Raw genomic sequence first — 7,235 nt, 5'->3', positions numbered from 1 at the left:
TGCCTGAGTCAACTCTCCTAGGCTTTTAGTGTACTTTGCCAAAGACATTTGTTGTTAAAGATGCTAAGATAGCTAATAGACTTGTTAGTAATGATTGCTTGCATGTTATTCAACCCAAAGACATTTGATGTTTGAGACATGTTAGCAAATGAGCATTCATCTAGACATAGAGCTTGCTTAGAATTGTGTCTAGGCTTAAGGTTGATAGTTTGATTTATTCATTTGCATTCCTTAGATCGAAACCTGATCACCCAAGGTCTAAATCCCCATACCCATGAGTTCTCCTTTCCAATAGCTTAAAAGTATCATTTCTGTTACTTGAATTCTAGTTTTAATTTAAAAACCATCCAATTCACTGATTGCACTTAGATTAGGCAAATACTTGCATTCTCTCTGCATTTGAATCCCTCAGAACTGGTTCGACAACTTACTTCCACTATACTATATTTGACTTAGGAGCCTCAAAACTCCTAACATCAAATTGGCGCCGTTGCCAAATTCTGAGTTTGATTTGAACATTGAGATTTAGTCATTTGCTTGAGACTAAGTCATTTTTATTTTTGTAAGTTACTGATTCTCTTGTTCACCTCTTTGTGATTTTTAGGTGTATGAACTTGAGGAGAAAAGGTACATCAAACCTTGTTCCAAGAGCCACAGACATCGGAGCTTTAGAGAGAGAGTGTGCTAGAAAAAGAAGAGAAGAAGAGCAACAAGCTCAACTGCAGACACTGGAAGCTCAATGGAAGAACAACAAAATCCTCAGAACCCCAATGAAGTCAACAATCTCCACCCCAAGGGGCACAACAGCGAGCAGCTCGCCCCATTGGCACTTATGACCGCCCAAACATCCATGGTCCTAGACTTGGAATCCGAGCACCAGCTGTGGCTGCTAACAACTTTGAGATTAAGTCAGGACTGCTAAACTGCATAGAGAACAACAAGTATCATGGTCTGGCTGTGGAGGACCCATTTGATCACTTGGATAAGTTCGACAGCTACTGTGGTATGTCAAAGACTAATGGTGTGTCAGAGGATGCCTTAAAGCTCAAGCTATTCCCTTTCTCTTTGGGGGATAAGGCACGTCAATGGGAGAAGTCTCTACCAAGTGACTCCATCACCACTTGGGAAGACTGCAAAAGGGCATTCTTGGAGAAGTTCTTCTCTACCTCAAGAACTGCTAAGTTGAGGATGAGATCTCCAGTTTCCAACAGAAGAACTTGGAAGGATTCAGTGAAGCTTGGGAGAGATTCAATGGTTACCAAGCTCAGTGCCCACACCATGGATTCTCTAAGGAGAGCTTGCTGAGCACATTCTACAGAGGTGCTCTTCCTAAGTACAGAGCCAGACTTGATACAGCTAGCAATGGGTTCTTTTTGGGGAGAACTGAGGAAGAGGCAGAGGCTCTGGTTGACAACATGGTTAAGAGTGATGCAGCCTACAGTGGAGACCATGACAGAAGCAGTAAAGGTGATGACAAGCAAACAAGGAATGAGATAAAGGCTCTTCAAGAGAAGATTGACACACTCCTTGCTGATAGGCCACGCAAGCGCAGGTGAACCTTTGTTGGCAACCCAAGCCAGGAGATACCTCCTACTGTCAATGAGGTTGAGGGTTTGGAAGGGCAAGAAGAATTGTGTTTCATCAACAGTAATGGTAGCTGGTACAAGAAGGAACCCAACTTTCAGTACAACAACTACCAACAGAAGCCTATTCAAACAACCAGCAGAGTGGTTATCAGCCTCGAAACAACCAGCAGAGCAACTATCAGCCTCAGCAAAACTCCTCTCCTAGCTCCTCTGCCCCTCAACAGAGCAGCACTGATGCCTTACTGAAACAGATCTTGGAGTCTCAGACTAGAAGTGAGAAGCATGTGGGCTATGAGCTGAAGAACCTTCACTCCAAGATTGATGGGAGCTACAATGAGCTCAACAACAAATTCTCCCACCTTGCTTCTTCTGTCAAGAATTGGAGAATCAGTATGCTTCCATGAGCTCCCACCAGAACCGCCAGCAGGATCTCTACCTGGAAAGTCAGATCAAAACTCCAAGGAAGCAAAAGCTGTCACACTTAGGAGTGGTAAGCAGTTGACTCCTGTAACCCTCACCAAGGATGCTAAGAAACAAGGTGAGGAGGTGGCCATCAACCTAGATGATGAAGTGGTCATTGTTAAGACAGATGATGAGATCTTGGAGAAGATTGAGAAAGGTAAGGGTAAAGGAAAGGTTGGAGAAGAGAAGAAGACAACAAAGATGGTGAATCTGCTGCTCCAGCAGGTGAGAGCTCTTCTGTCCCTCCTCCCTATGAACCCAAGCTTCCATTCCCTGGTAGATTCAAGAAGCAGCTGCTACAGAAGTACAAGGCTTTGTTTGAGAAGCAGATGAGTGAAGCTCAGGTTACAATGCTCATCATTGATGCTTTCATGCTGATTCCTCAATACAGCAAGTTCCTGAAAGATGTTGTAGCTGCTAAGAAGAAGGAGATGGAGGGCATGATGGTTCTGAGTCATGAGTGCAATGCCATCATTCAGAGGCTTGATGCTCCAGAGAAGCTAGAGGATCCAGGATGCTTCACACTACCTTGTGCTCTTGGACCTATGGTATTTGAGAAATGTCTCTGCGATTTGGGAGCTAGTGTCAGCTTGATGCCTTTTGTCTGTGGCAAAGAAGCTTGGCTTCACTCAATACAAGAAGTGTAGACTCTCTCTGGTGTTGGCTGATCGTTCAGTGAAGTACCCTGTGGGCATCCTAGAGAACCTCCCTGTGAAGATTGGAGGTATGAGATACCTACAGATTTTGTGGTGCTTGAAATGGGTGAGGAGGCTCAAGACCCATTGATTCTTGGAAGGCCATTCTTAGCTACAGCAGGAGCTATTGTGAATGTGAAAGAAGGCAAGATTGACCTCCATTTGGGTAAGGAGAACACCCTCCACTTTAACATCAAGGAGAAAATGAGGAGCCCAACTGTGTTTGGACAAGCCTTCATCATCGAAGAAATGGGCCCTCCTGCTGATGATCACCTTGGTGAGCTACCACCCGAGGAAGATGGGGTGTTAACTCCACTTTCTGCACCTACTCCAGCCTGATCCAAAGGAGGCAAAGTCAAGCTAGAGACTTAAAACAAGCTCACTTGGGAGGAAGTCCCATGAGTATCCTTGTATATATTGCATTAGTATTTACATTTTCATCTTACTGCATAAAACAATGGGAAAATGAAGTTGTGTGCAGGTGTGGAGCAGAAACTCGGACATCAGAGCGAGGTCTCCGCAGCGAAGTCACGAGGTCGCTCCAGCTGGGAGCGACCTGCCGCAGCGACCCTCCACCTCGCTCCCGTCTCAGGTAACTGAAACTTCCCTTCTCCCATCTTTTCTTTGCATTTTAGAATTTCATTGGGTACCTCACTCACACAGAGACTGTGTGATTTAAGTGTGGGGGAGGTACCAAGTATTTGATCATGTTTGTTTCCATGATTTTGAGTCTCATGCATTGCATATTACATTCTTATTTGCATAGAAAAATCCCAAAAAATAAAAAAAATTGAAAAACACAAAAAGAATCATTTAGTTGCATCATTTGCATTTTAGGATTGAGTCTAGAAGCATATAGGTTGCATTCATGCATTAGGGGGATTTCAACCTTGTAAAGAGCTCATGCTAAGTACTGAATTTGGTGACCTTTGTAATCATGACAAGTAGCTTGAGCACCCTTTGGAAAGCTTGTAAACTTCGCGCCTTGAATGCTCCTCTTGAAACTCATTTGACTGTTGATACTCTCTCTTTGAAGTAAGCTCATGTTTTAATGTCTCTTGCATATGGTCCCTTGTGTACTAAGTCATGGATATACACACTTGAGTTGTCCCATCTGTTTTACCAATCTTTTTGACAAACTCAAGTGGTACTCCACTCCCAAAACCCATACCTCCTTTTAAACCATCATTATTTGTTGAGTGAGGCCTTTTTGGAAAGCTTTACATGTGCATAATGTTGAGAGTATTGGGAACGACAATGCTTAGTCTCCATTCTTGCTAGATTAGTCACTCTATGTCTAGCTATAGGAAGGGGATGAGTGTTGTGATTGTGATTTGGGAATATGAAAGTTTGACTCTTTGTGCTTAAATGATTAGTCTTTTTGGGAAAAGTGGAGAAGTATCTAGCTCTTATTGTGAAAAGTCTTGGCCCCCAATATTAAAAAAAAAAAAAAGAATAAAAAAGGGCTAGCAAAGTTGTTAGGAGCTCAGATTTGTTTTAAAATTGTGAAAATCCCTTGTTGATTTCAAAAAGAAAGAGTCTGATGTGAAAAATGTTCTTGGGATCTTTTGGTGAGAGATGTGAGTTGGGTTTTGACATTGAGGAATAATTGAATATCTTGTGTGTTTGGGAAAGGGTAGAACAATGGAGAATGAGCATTGTATGCATGAGTTGATCCCTTTCTTAGATATATTATGTGTAATGTCGAAGCTACTTTGTTTTGAGAGTAAACCACCTTAAAAGATCATTTTGAACCTCTGATTTCACTTGCATTAAAGTCTTTGTCTTACCAAACCAAATGACTTGGACCAGTTGGCCATTTGTGAGATGTCTATTGAGTTTGCTTCATAAATGTTAGAGAGATGTGGATTTGTGGTTTGTAGATGCATGGTTAATGAGTGTAGAGATCAAAGGAGCTGAGATAGGCTTAGAGAAGTTAGAGATGGATAAAATCTTTGCTCTTGCTATTTGGTATGATTATGCAAGGTTGTTAGGTTGAGAACTAAGAAGAGTTCTTTTGGTTATGAGTCCCCATTTTCAAGTTTTTTCTCCTTGGTTCTTGAAAGTTTACTTGTGGACAAGTAAAGGACTAGTGTGGGGGAGTTGATGTCTTGCATATTTTCATTGTTTTATCTTCATATTCACATGCATTTTGATCATCAAAGGCATCATCTAGGCATATCTGGGATGCATTTCATTGCACATGTCCTTATCAGGTGTTGGAGATGCAACATGGTGATCATGGAAGGTTTGAGAGGTGTTTCAGAAGCAAGAGTGATGGTCCAGCTCGTGTGCCTATTTCACTAAGTGTTGCAGCGGCCTTGTGTCACGGTGTCATTATGCCGCTGCGAAACCAAGTGTTGGATAATAAAATTGCGTACGCTCAATCGGTTTCCCGCAGCGGTTCCAGAAGCCGCCACGTTACAATCATGGAGAAAATGAGGCTAAGTGTCCCAGCGGCTTTTGGGCACAGCGGCCTTGAGGCCATGAGTCAGGATACCGCTCCACGTCGAGAGCCAGCGGCCTTGTTACCCACAGCGGCATAGTGGCCTGTCATCAAGCCGCTGTGCACCGTGTTTTACGTTAAATTGCTATTTTGCCCTCTACGATTTACACACTCTAAACCTATGTTTAAGTTATCATTTTGTAGCCACCAGGCAGATTATCTTTTGGTACTGGAAAAACATCAAACTATTGGAGATCAATCTCTTTTTGGATCATTGATCCTTTGTTCTTATTTCATTTCTTGTTGATTTCTTTCTCTGTTTATGATCAATCTGAAATCCAATATGGGTTTAAGAATGATCATGGGCATTAGTGAGTAATCACCTTTTGGATTCATGGTTAGGGTGATTAAGGGTGATTAGGCTAGTTCTAGGATGTTTTAGGTATAGATCATACTTGTTCCTTGCTAGTAGAGTGATCTTAATGCATCATTTGAGTAGGCCACTCAAAGGGTGATCTCTAGGCATTTCTCACCTGACAGGTGTTTGATGAAATGCCTGAGTCAACTCTCCTAGGCTTTTAGTGTACTTTGCCAAAGACATTTGTTGTTAAAGATGCTAAGATAGCTAATAGACTTGTTAGTAATGATTGCTTGCATGTTATTCAACCAAAGACATTTGATGTTTGAGACATGTTAGCAAATGAGCATTCATCTAGACATAGAGCTTGCTTAGAATTGTGTCTAGGCTTAAGGTTGATAGTTTGATTTATCATTTGCATTCCTTAGATCGAAACCTGATCACCCAAGGTCTAAATCCCTATACCCATGAGTTCTCCTTTCCAATAGCATAAAAGTATCATTTCTGTTACTTGCATTCTAGTTTTAGTTTAAAAACCATCCAATTCACTGATTGCATTTAAATTAGGCAAATACTTGCATTCTCTCTGCATTTGAATCCCTCAGAATTGGTTCGACAACTTACTTTCACTATACTATTATTTGACTTAGGAACCTCAAAACTCCTAACATCATTTCCTTACTGGAGTTGTGTTTCCTTTGTTAGTGGATGTGTTAGTTCTCCAAGTTAGCTTATCTATTTTGTATTTAAAGTTTGGATAACGGTAAATGAAGGAAGAGAGAAAATTGTAGTAACTTGTGTTTGTTTTATTAGTTTTTTTCACAAACTTTCTTAGTTTTGAGGAGAGGTTTTAATTGGCATCAAAGCAATTTGTGTTCTAAGCAATCAAAAATATGATTTGGTTTATTTCTAACAATTGGTATCAAAATAATTCTATCATGCGGCTTTGCTTATCTATTTGATCTGGACCACTTAACTGTGGTATCAAATCACCAAAAAAAAAAAAAGTAATCTACATTATAAATGTCCGGGAAAATTTTGGGAATCTAGAAAAGGAAATAACTAATATGAAGATCTGTCTAACCAAGGAGATAGTCAAGATGAAGTTGGATCTAAAAGAGAAAATTGTAGTAACTTGTGTTTTGTTTTATTAGTTTGTTTTTCATAAATTATCTTAGCTTTGAGGAGGAGTTTTAATTGGCATCAAAGCAACTTATGTTCTAAGATATCAAAGGAGTGATTGAGTTCACTCCTAACAAATTACTCCCTACTTTTTAAAATAGATGATGTTTTGAAGAGTTTTCGATGCTTCAAAATACATGATGTAATAGTATTTTTATACTCTCTCTATTTCATAACAAGTGTCTAACAAGTGTCATTCTAGTTTTTTTTCTTGTTACACAAAAAGTGTCATTTTATAATTCCAATACAAACTATACTTATTTTTGGCAGAAAATTAATTGCAGATTGCATTAATTTTATAAATAGTTTTATTTAACTCAAATATTATTGGTTAGAGAAGTGTAACTAATAACAACTTACACATATTTCCGTCACTTTCTTAATATGTATGAAAAATATCAATGATATCTTTATAGTTCTTTTGATGATTGATTGAATTAATTTTTATTTATATTCTTAATAATTCTTTTTTGCTATAGTATATTTCTTAATTTTATGCATTGAGC

At 39.7% G+C, this 7,235-nt stretch overlaps 1 non-coding gene across 1 annotated transcript; it reads right to left on the bottom strand.

Annotated features, from left to right (window-relative positions):
• Window positions 1–1,179: 1,179 nt before the first annotated feature.
• Window positions 1,180–1,285, bottom strand: LOC130495302 (small nucleolar RNA R71). Its single transcript, XR_008934574.1, has one exon. It is a non-coding gene; the product is annotated as a small nucleolar RNA R71 (small nucleolar RNA).
• Window positions 1,286–7,235: the final 5,950 nt, after the last annotated feature.

Source organism: Raphanus sativus, chromosome 5 (assembly GCF_000801105.2).
Source record: "Raphanus sativus cultivar WK10039 chromosome 5, ASM80110v3, whole genome shotgun sequence".
NCBI classification, from domain to species: domain Eukaryota; kingdom Viridiplantae; phylum Streptophyta; class Magnoliopsida; order Brassicales; family Brassicaceae; genus Raphanus; species Raphanus sativus.
The sequence above is the reverse complement of the archived record's forward strand: the minus strand, read 5'-3'. Positions and strand labels throughout refer to the sequence as shown.